Source organism: Tursiops truncatus, chromosome 4 (genome assembly GCF_011762595.2).
Source record: "Tursiops truncatus isolate mTurTru1 chromosome 4, mTurTru1.mat.Y, whole genome shotgun sequence".
In the NCBI taxonomy this organism is placed as follows: Eukaryota; Metazoa; Chordata; class Mammalia; order Artiodactyla; family Delphinidae; genus Tursiops; species Tursiops truncatus.
This window is the reverse complement of record NC_047037.1, coordinates 71,007,247-71,027,277: the sequence shown is the minus strand read 5'-3', so window position 1 is coordinate 71,027,277 and position 20,031 is coordinate 71,007,247. Positions and strand designations below refer to the sequence as shown.

Sequence of the window (20,031 nt, the reverse complement as noted above, 5' to 3'; positions counted from 1 at the left end):
AACAGCTCTGTGAGATTCTATTAGCACTGAGGGATAAACAGGACCTTAACCCCTGTTTTGTCACTAAGTAGCCCCATTACTTCTCTCTCTCTGGACCTTGGCTTCCCCATCAATAAAAGGAGGGTTTTCAACAAGGTAATAAGAAAGAAAATGACAGTATTTTGATATTTATAGTTTACTTGGCACTTGCATACATATTATCTCAGTTAACCCCTGTGAAATAATTTTTATTCCCTCCCCATTTTTCACAGAGAAAGAGAATTGGAAAAGCACAATAATTTTAAGGACCAATATTAAAAATGGCCACATAGAAAATTCTGCAAAAACTAACATGGAAGACACAGTCCCTTATGTTACTCAGTGTCCCTTTTGTAACAATTTATGTGAAAAATTCCTCCTAAAATTAAGTGCCTGATAAATATGTCCCTCCAAAAGACATAATATGCATCATTTTACAGGACAGAATCAACTTCCTAACTCTTCATATTTTTCTTCTGTTTCAGCTGCCAGAAAGCTTAGAGCTAATTATGCCAAGATTATAATAACCATTTAAATCTCAAATTCCTGGTAATATTATCTCTCACATCCTCTAAATCCTAATGCCTAAATGTTTTCTTACATAGATTATCTGTAATTAGCGTGACAGTGTAATTCACCATCTAAGTGGAGCCCTTTGCCGAGTGAAAGAGAACACCATGAATAATTATGCCCAGGTGACGGATGTAAACCAGGACTGTTTCAGGCAAACTGGGATGGGTGGTCACCCTACCTATGGTTGGAAATAGACTTGGCAAAAATTATATACAAAAAACACTCAATTTGACCTTGTAAGTGTGGCAGTTTGGGGTCTCATTAAACTCAATAAAGTCACATAAAAATGAAAATAGATTATAACTCATAAGAAAAAACAGCAACTAATAGGTTCTAAATATACTTGCAAGACTGGGAAGAGAGAGGGCGTAGTGCTGAGGATGGACACTTCTCCCTTCAAGCATCTCCAAACCCTTCATTTCCTAAAGCCTCTGCCTCCTAAGCCCCTTGGGCGTCACATCCTGTGGCCAGTGGCAGCTCTACAATTCCTTATAAGAGGGTCTTAAGCAAGGTCGTCTGTTTAGAAGGGAAAGGGGGAAGGAGGGCTTTAAGCCGAACAGTGTAGCACTTTACTGAAGATTGTGGATTTTCCATCTCAAAGAATGGGGTGGTGTTGATGAAGTTGGTGGAGCCCTGAAAAGTCACAGTCACCAGGCAGTCCCACTGCCTCACAAGGGCAAGCCACCCAGTATTTGCCTGCTCACACACTCCCCACCACAACCCCTGCCGAAGACAGGACTGACTGATTGGTCATGGCAGGACCATGGAGACATAGATGGAGGCCACCCGAGGATTGGTGCGTTCAACCAGGTGCCCTGGTTCATACCCAGACACATTGCTTGATGCCTTTTCCACCTTCCCCTTCTCCAGTCACAGAAGTGTAACTGAACAGGTCTTCCACAAACAGAGCCCCCCCCCCCCATGTCCTCTGCCTGCCCCTTGTCTATAAAAAAAACCTTAGCCTCCTAGGCCTTCCCCAAATTCCAAAGAATAAATTTAATCAGAGAAGTGAGAAAATGCAGAAAGAAAGGAAAACAGTCAAGCAAGACAAAATAATAATAGTTTAGCTATTAAACAAAGTCAAGGATCGTTAGTTCCTCCTTCAGGGCTATAGATAATATCCTGAGCCATATCCTTTGAGCTGTTTGACAGCTACCAAAACTCCCACGAGGTGGAAGAAGTTAACTGCATGCTGACCACAAGCACGTAGACCCCAGACCAACTGGAATCAGGAGGTTGATGATGTTGACTCTCAATTATCTCACCACCGACCAATCAGAAGAATGTCCACGAATCACACACCCCCAACCCCTCGCCCTCACCCTGTCTTTAAAAACCTTTCCCTAAAAGCTTTTGAGGAGTTCGGGGCTTTTAAGCATAAGCAGCCTGGACTCCATGCTTGGTGTCCTGCAATAAACACCGCAGTTTCCTTCACCACAACCAGGTGTCAGTGGATTGGCTTTACTGTGCACAGGTGAGCTGACCCAAGTTTGGTCTGGTAGCAGAGGCAGGTGAGCTTGTTTCAGCCAGGTGAGTCAGGGGTGAGGGGTGGGCTGAGTCTTGGGTGTTAACAAAAGAGGGGCAGGTGTGTTTGGACAATGAGCAGGCCTCAGAGGCCAAATGTGCACGGTTGGGCTTCCTGGAGCTCAAGAATCCCCTCTGTCCTTCCTCCTCATCTCTCTAACAAGTCCAGTTAAACTCTGCCCCTCTCGGTTCACTGCCTGGCTGGCCCCCGGAGCCTCACCTCGGTTGCGGAAAGCCGCTGCGTCCCTTCCAAGAACCAACACTAGAGGTCGCCTTTCTCCAGCGTCAGGCAAGTTGACGCGGAAGGAGACGGTCCAGCTTCTGCTTAAATTGCACGTTGGTAGGCGGGTCCAGTGGCCCTGATTCCGGGCCAGTTCGTGGACGGCACGCGTCCCAATTGGGAAGGCGCTGTTTCGGCCTGAAGAGGAGGCTGAGCCACGAAGCTCTGAGGAGATGCAGCGCTGGGTTGAACAGTGAGGTGTGAGCAGGTGAGGAAAAGACCAAATCCGGGTAGAAATACTTTGCACAAGAGATGAAACTTCCAGGAGCAACAAAAGCCCGTGAAGTCTGAAGAGCCCATGAGATAAAGTGTGTGTGTGAATTTTAAAGTGCTACCCACACCCTTTTAAGTGGTCTGTTATTCTCTGCAGATATGGACACTGTGTAAGGGAGGCCCAGGTGTCCCATAAAGGCCGTCTTGGGCCAGGGCTCACAGGAGGGTCCCCAGCCTGGCTTGCCTGTGGTTCTCTCCCCCTTGTGCTCTTCTTGGCCAAGGTTTTCCCAGAGACCTAGTTTTCTGTGTAAAAAGGGAGGGTAGCTTCCAAAAGGCAATTCTACAATCTTTAGTTTTCTGGTCAGCTGTTTTTAGCTGGAAGCCGGAAGGGCTGTTTCTGTGAGTAGTTGGGAATTGAGGTTCAGGGAGGTTAAATACCTTGCTGGGACCAGACTAGAACTCCCTCCTGCTTACTCCAAAGCGGCACTCCCTCACTGCCCCGGCTACCTCTTCTCACTGGAGAGCTACTAGAGCTGAAAAGAAAACTGCCTGGGCTGAAAAACTTTAAACTCGGCAAGGGCCTCAAAACAAAACCCAAACAGAAAACGAACAGAAGCGAGCATACCTCTGGGCCCTGCGAGCAGCCCCTCAGTCCCTGAGGCAGTGCCAAACTAACAGCCACTAGCCCTCCACTTGAGGCTTCGGGATGGACAAAAAGGTCAGCTGCCTGCCTCTATACTGTAGAGTGCTATAGCACCCCAAGTGATTCTTCCTGCAGACCATATGGCAGAGCTCAGGTGGGGTGGTTATGCACCACCTGTGCTCTGTGCGTCCCAAGTGAAGTGCAGCCGTTTGTGTCTTCAGTTGGAGAAGAGATAGGAGATGTTTCCACATAAAGCCCAAGGGAGCCGGGCAGGTCCACAAATATGGCACATGGCGGCCCCTCCTCTTCCCGTTGGGAGGAACAGTGCAATCCATTGCCCACATGTAAAGTGACCTAGAGGTCCTCCCTCGACAGACCATCCAAGCCAGGCATCCTCAGGGGCTACGAGTCATGCTGATTTGTGGCACATAATGAAGGTCTGTGTAGTGGCAGAACCAGTGTTTAATGTACATGTGAATTTACTCACCCAGCTGAGCACTAGCTCTCTCTACTGCTAGAGTGTGAGCGTCTTGAGGACGATTCACTTAGTGTGGCAATTCACTTAGATGTGTCTCTCCCACAAGCCTGGACACAAGGCAGATGGGTGCTTTAGGGAGTACTCTTCCAATCCAACCGCTTCTTAACCTCACTGCAGAACTGAATTAAGCTACTTCTCTTGGGAGAAATTGTTATTCCGGAGCACAGGGAGGATCCTTGGATGTAACAAGTCAACATTTTGAAACACGAAAACCATCAAAAGGCATCTGTTTATTATTATTTTTAATTAACTCCTAAAGAAAGAGCCCTTCATATACGGTTCTGAGTGTCTACCAAGAGCACGTGTTGTCATATTTCTTCTCTGTTTCTCTCTCAAGAACCAAAAAAATTTTTTCCCCAAGAGAGTGCCTTCCTCGATGTGTTTCACCACCATTGAGAAACTGGATTGTGCCAGAGGGAGGGAATCCTTGAGAGCAGGCGTTATTCCACTCTTCTCGACTTTGACTTGACTTATCTTTAAACTGTCAGGGAATAAGACAAAATATCCCTGAGATTTTTATGTGTTTTCCTTGCTGGTGGATATAAGTAAGATTTCTTCTACGTATTGCCAAAATGTCCCCAAGCTCCAGCCTGTGGCTACAAGGAAGGTCATGGTAACATAAAAGTCACATTTTAATTTTCTCTCACCTACACCCACCTGATTGAGGATCTCAGCCCACCCCGCCAGCATCTCCCACCACCCCCACTCATTTCTGGGAATCCCCTGAGTGGTAGACCTGTTTAAGGTCAGCTCCCTCACACACTGCCCTCCAGCCACTGTTCACGCTCCTGCCCCAGGGCTTCATGGCTTTCTGGCTTCATCACCCAACCAGACAGATCCCAGAAAGGATTCACCAGGCATGACCACTCTGCTAAATCAGTTCTGCACCAAAATAAACATAACCCCCAAATGACCCCTTTCCCAGGACTTTGCCTGGAAAAAAAGGAGTTTAACCATTTAACTGCATAATCTTAACTGAGTAAGATTATATGTGGGGAACCCAGAAAATGAGTTAAATTTGGAGGAGATAGAATCTAGGGTAAATTTTCTTTCTTCTCTTTTGCTTTCTATTACAATTGATTGCATTTTTCATTTTCTTCCACGATCTGTTAGTGTGAGATGATTATTTGATGATGAAATGATTCATTCAAATAAGTGATCCTATGCATAACATCAGCGTGATAACCAGGCCTCATTTCCTTGGAACTGGGCTATCCATCCTTGTCCCAGGCCACTTTCAGTCTCTTTAAACGATTTAACCTAGGCTTACAACCTGCTGGCTGCTGCCTTTCAAAACTCTCATTCTGGCCACAGTTATTATTATTATTATTTTTTTAACATCTTTATTGGAGTATAATTGCTTTACAATGGTATGTTAGTTTCAGCTTCACAACAAAATGAATCAGTTATATATATATACATATATTCCCATATCTCTTCCCGCTTGCGTCTCCCTCCCTCCCACCCTCCCTATCCCAGCCCTCCAGGCGGTCACAAAGCACCGAGCTGATCTCCCTGTGCTATGCGGCTGCTTCCCACTAGCTATCTACCTTACGTTTGGTAGTGTATATATGTCCATGCCTCTTTATCGCTTTGTCACCGTTTACACTTCCCCCTCCCCATAGCCTCAAGTCCATTCTCTAGTAAGTCTGTGTCTTTATTCCTGTTTCACCCCTAGGTTTTTCATGACATTTTTTTTTTTTTTTAAATTCCATATATATGTGTTAGCATACGGTATTTGTCTCTCTCTTTCTGACTTACTTCACTCTGTATGACAGACTCTAGGTCTATCCACCTCATTACAAATAGCTCAATTTCGTCTCTTTTTATGGCTGAGTAATATTCCATTGTATATATGTGCCACATCTTCTTTATCCATTCATCCGATGATGGACACTTAGGTTGTTTCCATCTCTGGGCTATTGTAAATAGAGCTGCAATGAACATTTTGGTACATGACTCTTTTTGAATTATGGTTTTCTCAGGGTATATGCCCAGTAGTGGGATTGCTGGGTCATATGGTAGTTCTATTTGTAGCTTTTTAAGGAACCTCCATACTGTTCTCCACAGTGGCTGTATCAATTTACATTCCCACCAACAGTGTAAGAGGGTTCCCTTTTCTCCACACCCTCTCCAGCATTTATTGTTTCTAGATTTTTTGATGATAGCCATTCTGACTGGTGTGAGATGATATCTCATTGTAGTTTTGATTTGCATTTCTCTCATGATTAGTGATGTTGAGCATTCTTTCATGTGTTTGTTGGCACTCTGTATATCTTCTTTGGAGAAATGTCTATTTAGGTCTTCTGCCCATTTTTGGATTGGGTTGTTTGTTTTTTTGTTATTAAGCTGCATGAGCTGCTTATAAATTTTGGAGATCAATCCTTTGTCAGTTGCTTCATTTGCAAATATTTTCTCCCATTCTGAGGGTTGTCTTTTGGTCTTCTTTATGGTTTCCTTTGCTGCGCAAAAGCTTTTAAGTTTCATTAGGTCCCATTTGTTTACTCTTGTTTTTATTTCCATTACTCTAGGAGGTGGGTCAGAAAGAATCTTGCTGTGATTTATGTCATAGAGTGTTCTGCCTATGTTTTCCTCTAAGAGTTTGATAGTTTCTGGCCTTACATTTAGGTCTTTAATCCATTTTGAGCTTATTTTTGTGTATGGTGTTAGGGAGTGATCTAACTTCATACTTTTACATGTAGCTGTCCAGTTTTCCCAGCACCACTTATTGAATAGGCTGTCCTTTCTCCACGGTATTATTTTTAAAACATGTTTATAAAGTTGAAGGTTACATGGCAATTAAGCCTGCAGAGAATGCTTAGATTTGATACAGTTGCCAGGGAAAAAAATATACCTCTTTCCTGTTGTTTCCACCTCTTGCCTGCTCGAAATAGGATTTGCATCTCTGTGGGTGGGTTATGGTTAGTTCGAACCTAATCATTTTTCCCTGCCTCAGAAATCTTTATCTTTTGTCATGAATCTTTTCAAGGAGAAGGTTGTCACTGACAATTGTTTCTCTTCCCCACCAGCGGGAAGGGCATGACTGTCAGCCCACCTGCCAGTGTCTGAGTCCCTCTGTTTCAGAGGCAAGAGGCTCTCCTGGATGTCTCTTTGTTCTTTCTTAGTTCTCAGACTGATCAGGCTGCTATCCCAAGGGAACTGATAGAGCCTTGGGGTTGGTGATACATGTGCCCCTGGATTAGGGGCATTTGCCTTAGGGGAAACACAGAGACCCCTCTCATGTTAGGGTATTTTCCCCCAGCCTTTCCTTACAAAAACAAAAGGGACCATCTGGACCAGCCATTTCTAACTGAGAATAATGTAATAATTCTAGACACACAACAGTCTCCCCCCAAACCTAGTCTCATGCCCTGATAATAGAAGTATTAATCACTAATGTTCATTAAGTACTTGCTATGTGCCAGGTGCTATACTAAACGTTGTACATGTATTATTTCATTTAAGCCTCATAACAATCCCATGAAGTAGCTAATGATATTATGCCTACTTTAGAGTGAAGCACACACTGGGAGCGTTGTCAAAAATAAATCTTTTTGGCTTCACAATTCTGATGCAAAAATTGGTCCCAGGTGGGTTGTCCTAAGACTCAGGGTGGCGGCAGTAGTCATCCTGACCATGTGTTAGCCACGCACGTGAAGCGTTTTCCACAACAGCAAGGAGTTGGGGGGCCAGAGAGGGCCGTTGCCTGATCCTTCTTAGACCCAAGAATAGTTCCAGTTGCAGACAGGCTGGCTTTGTTATCAGAAAACTCACTTAGGAGCTGAATACACCCCTCCTAGGATCACTGGCCTTTAATTTTCAGGGACCTGTGGAGAGGTTAGGCAGGAACTGTTGGATGCCCCTGGCCCAATCTTTAGCCCATTTTAAAATCAGGTTGGCTGTTTCCTTATTGTTGAATTTTAAGCATTCTTTGTATATTTGGGGGAAATATTTTCTCCCATTCTGTGACTTGTCATCCTCTGAACAGTGTCTTTCACAAAGCAGAAGTTTTTCATTTTAATGAAGTTCGACTTATCAAATTTCTCTTTCATGTTGTACCTAAAAAGTCATTGCCAAACCCAAGATCACTTAGATTTTCTCCTATGTTATCTTCTCAAAGGTTTAAAGTTTTGCATTTTACATTTACATCCATGATCCATTTTGAGTTAATTTTTATGAAAAGTGTAACGTCTGTGTCTAGATTCATTTTTTTACATGTGAATGTCCAGTTATTCCAGCACCATTTATTGAAAAGACTATCCTTTCTCCATTGAATTGCCTTTGCAATTCAATTTGTCAAAGATCAATTGACTACATTTATGTGGACCCACTTCTTTTTTATCATCTCACTTGCTTTTATTATTTTTTTCTAGCTTTACTGAAGTATGATTAACAAGTAAATATTGTATATATTTAGGGTGTACAATGTGATTTTTTTAAGGTGTACAATGTGATGATTTTTTTTTTTATTTTCGGTACGCGGGCCTCTCACTGCTGTGGCCTCTCCCGTTGCGGAGCACAGGCTCCGGACGCGCAGACTCAGTGGCCATGGCTCACGGGCCCAGCTGCTCCGCGGCATGCGGGATCCTCCCGGACCGGGACACGAAGCCGTGTCCCGTGCATCGGCAGGCGGACTCTCAACCACTGCGCCACCAGGGAAGCCCCAATGTGATGATTTAATATATGTATACATTGTGAAATGATTACCACAATCAAGTTAACTAACACATCCATCACCTCCCATAATTACCTTTGTGTGTGTGTGTGTGGTGAGAACACTTAAGATTTACTCTCTTAGCAAATTTCAAGTATATAATACAGTATTAACTATAATCACCATGCCATACATTAGATCCCCAGAAATTATTCATCTTATAACTGAAAGTTTGTACACTTTAACCAACATCTCTCCACCTCCCCCCATCCTATCCCCAGCCCCAGCCCCTGGCAACCACCATTCTACTTTCTGGTTCTATGAATTCAACTCTTTCAGATTCTACATATAAATGAGAACACATGTCTTTCTGTGTTTGACTTATTTCACTTAGTGTAATGTCCTCCAGGTTCATCCATATTGTCACAAATGGCAGAATTTCTTTTTTCATGCCTGAATAATATTCCATTGAATATATATATATATATATATATATATATATATATATACACATATATATATATATATATCACTTTTTTTATCCATTCATCTGTCAACAGACACTTAGGTTGTTTCCATATCTTGACTATTGTGAATAATGCTGTAATAAACATGGAGTGCAGATACTTCTTTGAGATACTGATTTTATTTCTTTTGGGTGTATACTCAGAAGTGGGATTGCTGGCTAGCCAAAGCAATCTTAAGAAAGCTGGAAGAATCACATGTCCTGATTTTAAACTATATTACAAACCTATACTAATCAAAACACCATGGTATTGGGATAAAAACAGGCACATAGACCAATAAAACAGACAAGAGAGCCCAGCAATAAACCCTCGCATATGTGGTCAACTAATCTTTGGGAAGTGCACCAAGAATACAAATGGGGAAAAGATAGTCCTTGCAATAAATAGTGTCGTGAAAACTGGATATCCACATGCCAAAGAATGAAACTGGACCCTTATCTTACACCATATACAAAGATTAACTTGAAATGGATTAAAGACTTAAGTGTGGGTTTATTTCTGGGCTCTACATTTCCATTGATTTATGTGTCTACTCTTCCACCGATACAAGACTGTCTTGATTATCGCAGCTTTATAGTAAGTCTTGAAGTTAGATAGTGTCCATCCTCTGACTTTGTTCTTCTTCAGTGTCGTGATGGCTATTCTGAGTATGGACAGGATTTTGATAGGTAGAAATGGAGGTGAGAACACTCAGGAGAGGGAACTGAGCAAAGGTTCAATAGAGGGAAGGGGGAGATGCATTGGAGGACAGTGAGTAGTTCCAGTTGTCTGTACCCTAGCTTTATAAATGTAGTAAGACTGTGTTTCCTAGAAAATGGATGCTTCCAGTCACAGGTAGGGTTGTGCTTTCCCATGGGAATTTGAGTACCCAGGCCTGGAGAGGAAGAGGGGAAGGAGACCTTAGAAACACTTGTGACTGGCTGTCAAGGGCATTTTGCCAGACATGGAGACTGGATTTAATATTGTGAACTTTTGTTGATAACATGGCTAACTTTCAGTCTGATATAAGGACAGAGAGAGAGAGAGCCCCCAAAGGGTTTTCCTGGGCAGTTGCTGATACTTGGGAGAAGGCCCTGATTTGGAGTCAGGAGACCTGAGTTCTAGCTTGGGCTCTGCCATTTCTGACCTCATTATGTGGGGCAGTTCACTTCCCCCTCTGCGTCCCAGCTCCCCCATCTCTGCTGTGGGGTGATTAGAGGTGCCCTATCAGATTCCCAGGGAAGAGATTATGAGAAGCAGTTAGGTAATGTATACGTAAACTATGAAGCACTGCACAAGTGTATGCAATTATGAAGGAGGTGATCCTTGAAGGAAAGGCACGGTAAGGCATGCAGCATATAGTCGTCGTGTTTCACTTTTCTGCTTCCTTTCCCAAGTAACAGAGCATGCATCTCATCAGTGGGTTTTCATAAGTAATTAGGAGCGTCAGTGAGGATGCTCCATATACAGACCCAATCCTGCCCTAGATTTGCTTTCGTATATGTGTAAATTCCTGGAAGGCAAAGGATCTACCATTTTTCTGTATGCCCATGGTTCCTAGCACAGTGTCTTACATGTAGGAGACATTCAGCGAGTACAACGTTGGCTTTTTAAAAACAAAACATATTGGGCTTGGTAGGTGTTTATATGATAACATTAGCTGGTCACAAGCTTAGCATGAATCAGATGGTTAAAAAAGTATGTGTGCAATATTTAGTAAAGGAAAAAATGCACACATGCCATGACGCAGCCATTCCAGTCACAGCTACTGACCCTAGAGAGACTCCCACACATGAGCACAAGGAGTCGTGATCGACAGTGTTCATCTCATCGTTGCCTGTAACGGAAACGACCTAAATGCCCGTCAGACAGGGGCATGAATAAACACATTTTAGAAAATTCAATGGATTGCTGAATCACAGTTAAAATGAATCAAATCTCAAAAACTTAAGGTATAGAAAAATACATACAGTGTGTCACAATTTATTTGAAGCTGAAAACGTGTAAAACAATGCTAAGTACTGTTGATTCATACATTTAACCGTATGAAAGCATACATGGGAAGGATTAATCACAGAGTTCTTTTTTTCATTTCTATTGAAATATAGTTGATTTAAACACAGAGTTCTGATAATGGTTTCTCTAGGGGAGACAGGGAAGGGAGTGTGAAAGGGGTGAGGCTTCAATTGTAGCTGTAATATCTGAAGTAAGTGTGGCTTAAAAGGTGACTTTTGAAGTCTGCAGCAAATGTAGCATCATAGTATATTGCCAAAGCAGAGGGGTGGGTTATTAAGTGATTATTTTACTCAATGCTTCTTATATACCTGATATATTTCACAACTTGAAAAGCGCTTTGTCAACAGGGGTTGGGAGAGCTTTAAATGAAGGTTAGGCTACACTGATAAAAGCAGTGCGCCCCAAACTACACACAGGATCAGTCTCTCAATTTTGCCATGTGGTGGCACCACACGCCCCAGGGAACACTGACCAATCAGAGCCCAAGGGATGCGGAGGGGGGGTGGGTTGGATGCTGGAGGGCTCGGGAACTTTCTAGTGTGAGGAAAGTTAAAGGAACAGGAAATGTTTAACTTGGAATAGAGAGGATTCAAAGGGACATAGGACCCCAGTCTTCAAATATCTCAAGTGGGGCAGAAAGCATCCTCCATACCCCGTGTGGTCCCACAGGAGCAAGTGGGGTAGAAGCTGGGAGGGAGAGGGACAGATCCCACTCACCCTCAGAGCCACAGCTGTGGGACTCTGGATGCCTTGCCCAGCAGTGATAAGGATGAGCAGCTGATCTTCCAGGCTCTGGGGATGCTGTAGGGGGCATTCTTGCTCTGTGTCAGAGGTTGGCTAGGTAACCTACAAGATCCTTTCTGCTGCTGAGATCATTACAAATTCAAATTTATATGAGCCTATAGTTGTAAAACTATTACAACATTTATTTTTTAGTGCTGATATTCCAGAAGGTAACAATAATGAATATTATTCTATCGTCATATCTTCTAGGAGTTTCTATTCTTTTTTTTTTTAAGCTTTTTTTTTGGTTGCGCCAGGTTTTAGTTGTGGCAGCTGGGCTCCCTAGTTGTGCCTCATGGGCTCCTTAGTTGCAGCACATGTGCTCCTTAGTTGCGGCTCACGGACTCCTTAGTTGTGGCATGTGAACTCTTAGTTGCAACATGCATGTGGGATTTAGTTGCCTGGCCAGGGATCGAACCCACATCCCCTGCATTGAGAGGCGGACTCTCAACCACTGCGCCACCAGGGAAGCCCCTAGATTCATCTGTTCTTGTATGTATCTGTAGTTCGTTCCTTTTTGTTACTGAGTAGTATCCCACTGTATGGATTTATCACAGTTTGAAGTATTCACCACAGAGATATTCATCTGTTCACCAGTTGATGGATATTAGAGTTGTTTCCACTTTGAGTCAGTAAGAATAAAGCTGCTGTGAACATTCATGTAGCAGGTCTTTATGTGGACATATGTTTTTATTTCCCTTGGGTAAATACCTCGGTGTGGAATTGCTGGGTCATATGATATGTGTGTATTTAACTTTATGAGAAACTGTCAAAGTGCTCTCCAAAGTGGCTGTGCTATTTTGCACTCCCACCAGCAATATCCGAGGCGTTCTGTTGATCCACATCCTCACTAACACTTTGTATGGTAAGTCTTTTTTAATTTTAACCATTCTAGTGGGTCTATGGTGACATCTCATTTCAGTTTTAATTTGTATTTTCCTAGTGACTAATGATGTTGAACATGCTTATTAGTTGTTCATATAACTTTTTTGATGAGGTGTCTGTTCATTCTTTTGTCCATTTCTTTAATCGAGTTGTCTTCTTCTTACTAAATTGTAAGAGTTCTATATGTATAAAGCATATAAGAACTTCATCAGATATATTTGCCAATATTTACCTCCCAGTCTGTGGCTTGTCTTTCATTTTCTTGACAATGTCTTTTTTTTTCTATTCTTTTTTTTTAAGTTTTAAATTTAATTTAATTTTATTTTTATACAGCAGGTTCTTATTAGTCATCAGTTTTATACACATCAGTGTATACATGTCAATCCCAATCGCCCAATTCATCCCACCACCACCACCACCCCTCCGCGGCTTTCCCCTCTTGGTGTCCATACGTTTGTTCTCTACATCTGTGTCTCTATTTCTACCCTGCAAACCGGTTCATCTGTACCATTTTTCTAGGTTCCACATATATGCGTTAATATACGATATTTGTTTTTCTCTTTCTTACTTACATCACTCTGTATGACAGTCTCTAGATCCATCCACGTCTCAACAAATGACCCAATTTCGTTTCTTTTTATGGCTGAGTAATATTCCATTGTATATATGTACCATACCTTCTTTATCCATTCGTCTGTCGATGGGCATTTAGGTTGCTTCCATGACCTGGCTATTGTAAATAGTGCTGCAATGAACATTGGGGTGCATGTGTCTTTTTGAATTGTGGTTTTCTCTGGGTATATGCCCAGTAGTGGGATTGCTGGATCGTATGGTAATTCTATTTTTAGTTATTTAAGGAACCTCCATACTGTTCTCCATAGTGACTGTATCAGTTTACATTCCCACCAACAGTGCAGGAGGGTTCCCTTTTCTCCACACCCTCTCCAGCATTTGTTGTTTGTAGATTTTCTGATGATGCCCATTCTAACCAGTGTGAGGTGATACCTCATTGTAGTTTTGAGTTGCATTTCTCTAATAATTCACTAATTATTGTTGAGCAGCTTTTCATGTGCTTCTTGGCCATCTGTATGTCTTCTTTGGAGAAATGTCTATTTAGGTCTTCTGCTCATTTTTGGACTGGGTTGTTTGTTTTTTTAATATTGAGCTGAATGAGCTGTTTATATATTTCGGAGATTAATCCTTTGTCCGTTGATTCATTTGCAAATACTTTCTCCCATTCTGAGGGTTGTCTTTTCATCTTGTTTATGGTTTCCTTTGCTGTGCAAAAGCTTTTAAGTTTCATTAGGTCCCATTTGTTTATTTTTGTTTTTATTTCCATTACTCTAGGAGGTGGATCAAAAAAGATCTTGCTGTGATTTATGTCAAACAGTATTCTTCCTATGTTTTCCTCTAAGAGTTTTACAGTGTCCGGTCTTACATTTAGGTCTCTAATCCATTTTGAGTTTATTTTGTGTATGGTGTTAGGGAGTGTTCTAATTTCATTCTTTTACAAGTAGCTGTCCAGTTTTCCCAGCACCACTTGTTTAAGAGACTGTCTTTTCTCCATTGTATATCCTTGCCTCCTTTGTCATAGATCAGTTGACCATAGGTGCGTGGGTTTACCTCTGGGCTTTCTATCTTGTTCCATTGATCTATATTTCTGTTTTTGTGCCAGTACCGTATTGTCTTGATTACTGTAGCTTTGTAGTATAGTCTGAAGTCAGGGAGTCTGATTCCTCCAGCTCCATTTTTTTCCCGCAAGACTGCTTTGGCTATTCGGGGTCTTTTGTGTCTCCATACAAATTTTAAGAGTTTTTGTTCTAGTTCCGTAAAAAAAATGCCATTGGTAATTTGATAGGGATTGCATTGAATCTGTAGATTGCTTTGGGTAGTATAGTCATTTTCACAATATTGATTCTTCCAATCCAAGAACATGGTATATCTCTCCATCTGTTTGTATCATCTTTAATTTCTTTCATCACTGTCTTATAGTTTTCTGCATACAGGTCTTTTGTCTCCCTAGGAAGGTTTATTCCTAGGTATTTCTTTTTGTTGCAATGGTAAATGGGAATGTTTCCTTAATTTCTCTTTCAGATTTTTCATCATTAGTGTATAGGAATGCAAGAGATTTCTGTGTATTAATTTTGTATCCTGCAACTTTACCAAATTCATTGATTAGCTCTAGTAGTTTTCTGGTGGCATCTTCAGGATTCTCTATGTATAGTATCATGTCATCTGCAAACAGTGACAGTTTTACTTCTTCTTTTCCAACTTGTATTCCTTTTATTTCTTTTTCTTCTCTGATTGTTGTGGCTAGGACTTCCAAAACTATGTTGAATAATAGCAGTGAGAGTGGATATCCTCGTCTTGTTCCCGATCTTAGAGGAAATGCTTTCAGTTTTTCACCATTGAGAATGATGTTTGCTGTGGGTTTGTTGTATATGGCCTTTCTTATGTTGAGGTAGGTTCCCTCTATGCCCACTTTCTGGAGAGTTTTTATCATAAATGGGTGTTGAATTTTGTCAGAAGCTTTTTCTGCATCTATTGAGGTGATCATATGGTTTTTATTCTTCAATTTGTTAATATGGTGTATCACATTGATTGATTTGTGTATATTGAAGAATCTTTGCATCCCTGGGATAAATCCCACTTGATCATGGTGTATGATCCTTTTAATGTGTTGTTGGATTCTGTTTGCTAGTATTTTGTTGAGGATTTTTGCATCTATATTCATCAGTGATATTGGTCTGTAATTTTCTTTTTCTGTAGTATCTTTTTCTGGTTTTGGTATCAGGGTGATGATGGCCTCATAGAATGAGTTTGGGAGTGTTCCTTGTTCTGCAATTTTTTGGAAGAGTTTGAGAAGGATGGGTGTTAGCGCCTCTCAAAATGTTTGATAGAATTCACCTGTGAAGCCATGTGGTCCTGGACTTTTGTTTGTTGGAAGATTTTTAATCACAGTTTCAATTTCATTACTTGTGATTGGTCTGTTCATATTTTCTATTTCTTCCTGGTTCAGTCTTGGAAGGTTATACCTTTCGAAGAATTTGTCCATTTCTTCCAGGTTGTCCATTTTATTGGCATAGAGTTGCTGGTAGTAGTCTCTTAGGATGCTTTGTATTTCTGCAGTGTCTGTTGTAACTTCTCCTTTTTCATTTCTAATTTTATTGATATGAGTCCTCTCCCTCTTTTTCTTGATGAGTCTGGCTAATGGTTTATCAATTTTGTTTATCTTCTCAAAGAACCAGCTTTTAGTTTTATTGATCTTTGCTATTGTTTTCTTTTTTCTATTTCATTTATTTCTGCTCTGATCTTTATGATTTCTTTCCTTCTGCTAACTTTGGGTTTTGTTTGTTCTTCTTTCTCTAGTTCCTTTTGGTGTAAGGTTAGATTGTTTATTTGAGATTTTTCTTGTTTCTTGAGGTAGGCTTGTATAACTATAAACTTCCCTCTTAGAACTGCTTTTGCTGCATCCCATAGGTTTTGGATTGTTGTGTTTTCATTGTCATTTGTCTCTAGGTATTTTCTGATTTCCTCTTTGATTTCTTAAGTGATCTCTTGATTATTTAGTAACGTAGTGTTTAGCCTCCATTTGTTTGTGTTTTTTACATTTTTTCCCCTGTAATTCATTTCTAATCTCATAGCGTTGTGGTCAGAAAAGATGCTTGATATGATTTCAATTTTCTTAAATTTACTGAGGCTTGATTTGTGACCCAAGATGTAATCTATCCTGGAGAATGTTCCATGCGCACTTGAGAAGAAAGCGTAATCTGCTGTTTTTGGTTGCAATGTCCTATAAATATCAATTAAATCTATCTGGTCTATTGTGTCATTTAAAGCTTCTGTTTCCTTATGTATTTTCATTTTGGATGATCTGTCCATTGGTTTAAGTGAGGTGTTAAAGTCCTCCACTATTATTGTGTTACTGTCGATTTCCTCTTTTATAGATGTTAGCAGTTGCCTTATGTATTGAGGTGCTCCTATGTTGGGTGCATATATATTTATAATTGTTATATCTTCTTGGATTGATCCCTTGTTCATTATGTAGTGTCCTTCCTTGTCTCTTGTAACATTCTTTACTTTAAAGTCTATTTTATCTGATATGAGTATTGCTACTCCAGCTTTCTTTTGATTTCCATTTGCATGGAATATCTTTTTCCATCCCCTCACTTTCAGTCTGTATGTGTCCCTAGGTCTGAAGTGGGTCTCTTGTAGACAGCATATATACAGGTCTTGTTTTTTGTATCCATTCAGTGAGCCTGTGTCTTTTGGTTGGAGCATTTAATCCATTCACATTTAAGGTAATTATGGATATGTATGTTCCTATGACCATTTTCTTAATTGTTTTGGTTTGTTTTTGTAGGTCCTTTTCTTCTCTTGTGTTTCCCACTTAGAGAAGTTCCTTTAGCATTTTTTGCAGAGCTGGTTTGGTGGTGCTGAATTCTCTTAGCTTTTGCTTGTCTGTAAAGCTTTTGATTTCTCCATTGAATGTGAATGAGATCCTTGCCGGGTAGAGTCATCTTGGTTGTAGGTTCTTCCCTTTCATCACTTTAAGTATATCATGCCACTCCTTCCTGGCTTGTAGAGTTTCTGCTGAGAAATCAGCTGTTAACCTTATGGGAGTTCCCTTGTATGTTATTTGTCGTTTTTCCCTTGCTGCTTTCAATAATTTTTCTTTGTCTTTAATTTTTGCCAATTTGATTACTATGTGTCTTGGTGTGTTTCTCCTTGGGTTTATCCTGTATGGGACTCGCTGCATTTCTTAGACTTGGGTGGCTATTTCCTTTCCCATGTTAGGGAAGTTTTCAACTATAATCTCTGCAAATGTTTTCTCTGGTCCTTTCTCTCTCTCTTCTCCTTCTGGGACCCCTATAATGCAAATATTGTTACGTTTAATGTTGTCCCAGAGGTCTCTTAGGCTCTCTTCATTTCTTTTCATTCTTTTTTCTTTATTCTGTTCAGCAGTGAATTCCACCATTCTGCTTCCAGGTCACTTATCCGTACTTCTGCCTCAGTTATTCTGCTATTGATTCCTTCTAGTATAGTTTTCATTTCAGTTATTGTATTGTTCATCTCTGTTTGTTTGTTCTTTAATTCTACTATGTCTTTGTTAAACATTTCTTGCATCTTCTTGATGTTTGCCTCCATTCTTTTTGCGAGGTCCTGGATCATCTTCACTATCATTATTCTGAATTCTTTTTCTGGAAGGTTTCCTATCTCCACTTCATTTAGTTGTTTTTCTGGGGTTTTATCTTGTTCCTTCATCTGGTACATAGCCCTCTGCCTTTTCATCTTGTCTGTCTTTCTGTGAACGTGGTTTTTGTTCCACAGGCTGCAGAATTGTAGTTCTTCTTGCTTCTGCTGTCTGCCCTCTGGTGGATGAGGCTGTCTAAGAGGCTTGTGTAAGTTTCCTGATGGGAGGGACTGGTGGTGGGTAGAGCTGACTGTTGCTCTGGTGGGCAGAGCTCAGTAAAACTTTAATCCACTTGACTGCTGATGGGTGGGGCTGGGTTTCCTCCCTGTTGTTTGTTTGGCCTGAGGCAAGCCAACACTGGGGCCTACCTGGACTCTTTGGTGGGGCTAATGGCAGACTCTGGGAGGGCTCACACCAAGGAGTACTTCCCAGAACTTCTGCTGCCAGTGTCCTTGTCCCCACAGTGAGCCACGGCCACCCCCCGCCTCTGCAGGAGATCCTGCAACACTAGCAGGTAGATCTGGTTCAGTCTCCCCTGGGGTCAGCGCTCCTTCCCCTGGGTCGCACTGCGCACACTACTTTGTGTGTGCCCTCCAGGAGTGGAGTCTCTGTTTCCCCCAGTCCTGCTTGACAATGTCTTTTGAAGAGTAAATTTTTTAAAATTGATGAAGTCCAGTTGGTAGTTTCTCTTTTATGGCCCATATGTTTTCTGTTCTAAAAAAATTTATCTAACCAAGGCTCATGAAGATTTTGGCCTACGTTTTCTTCTAGGCTTTTGGCCAGAATATGATTTGACTGAATCCTGACTCTCTCCAGAATAGCTGCACGTGCCCCCTCCCACCAGCAGCTCAGGTTTCCTCTAACCCACAGCTCCGCAACGTTTGGCATTATTCAGCTTTCTAACATCTGCCAGTCTAATAGGTAAAAAGTGATATTGCTTTGTTATTTTACTTTGTACTGTTCTGATGACTGAATTAAGTCAGTGTGCCTGTTATCTATGTGACTCCCAGTTGATTTTCTTCTCTTGTGTATCCTCAGTTGAAAGTGTTTCCCAGGCCCTTTTCTGAGCTTCCCACAAGTATCATTTGGTCCTTCTGCCTTGTTTATTGTCATCACTGATGGCAATCAGATGTAATCAGAGGCAAACTAATTCTTTCCCCCAGTCATTGACTTACATGGTGAGTGGTATCATGAACAAGCAGGTGCCTGAATTTCAGGAGGAAGCCTCCATCAGTAGGGCTTTTGCTCCTACAGTGTTTGTTTTCTTTTTAATTGCAGCAAGTAATGCAACAGCCAGACTTTTTAGACATCATATTTGGGGCTCTGTACTCAAGAAGGGAAACCATTCCTTTCTCAAGATGTTTGCTCCTTACTAATAACATTGGAAAGTCATCATTATTCTGTCTTTCTCCTCTCTGGGAAAGACAGATGTGGCTACATGAATTATCTGTTTTAGAGTCCAAGGCTCTGTCTTGAACGTGTGTGCAATTCTGTGAGGCAGGTCAGGCCTATGCTGTGGAAGAAGTAGGCTCAAAAGTAGAATTTGGAAAACGAATAATACGCTGTCCAAATACTCTCTCAGTAACAAGCCAAATAAAAAATGATATAAACCTCCTCTACGTACTTTAACAATTATAAACAACATTTTAGGTATTATACTAAAATGCCAGTGCTTAGACCACTGCAGGCTGACTGCACAAGTTAAGCAGCGTCAGGATCAAGCTACATAAACCCTTCAGGGGTAGATTCTTGTAAGGTCAAAAGGGCAGTCAGATTTCCCTTTGAGAGTCCCTGGGATCCTGTCACACATCATCTCAGAAACTGTTTTGCAAGTGTGGGTCATCGTTTTCTCTGGTCATCTGTAGACTGTATTTTCATGCTGGATATTCTCTGAGTTCTACCCACAGTATAGTTTCCTTCTCCTTCTAGTCTGATCTCATCTCCTGCACAGGTGGCCACATTTTACTACTCGAGGTACTACATTTAGCAAGGAAAATCTGATGCTTTAAGAAGCAAAAAATGTGCATCTCTCCACCTCACCCCCATTGATGCACATCACCTCAGCTATGGATACATTCGAGAAGAAAAGGGCTGTCCTGGTTTCAGAAGAATAACTCATTGGGAGCCACTCCAGTGTTTAGTAGCAGAAGGGTAATGTTTGTACAGGGCCACAGTATACAGTTGTGCAGTTGGTGCACTGCACA

The 20,031-nt window shown here is 41.4% G+C and overlaps 1 protein-coding gene and 1 pseudogene across 6 annotated transcripts in view; both read left to right on the top strand.

Moving 5' to 3' along the window:
- The window catches only part of APOD (apolipoprotein D), an 89,137-nt gene that overhangs the window by 30,984 nt on the left and 38,122 nt on the right, over nucleotides 1–20,031 (top strand). Inside the window, exon 1 of one of the 6 annotated variants that reach the window (XM_073804058.1) lies at nucleotides 18,622–18,748. The exons of the other annotated variants lie outside the window; for them this stretch is intronic. The gene's annotated coding sequence lies outside the window, so the exon portion shown is untranslated. Of the gene's footprint in view, nucleotides 1–18,621; nucleotides 18,749–20,031 lie in introns of those variants that run through there. 6 annotated transcript variants of the gene reach the window in all.
- Nucleotides 1–20,031, top strand: part of LOC109547796 (ubiquitin-conjugating enzyme E2 L3 pseudogene) — a 60,355-nt pseudogene that overhangs the window by 30,949 nt on the left and 9,375 nt on the right.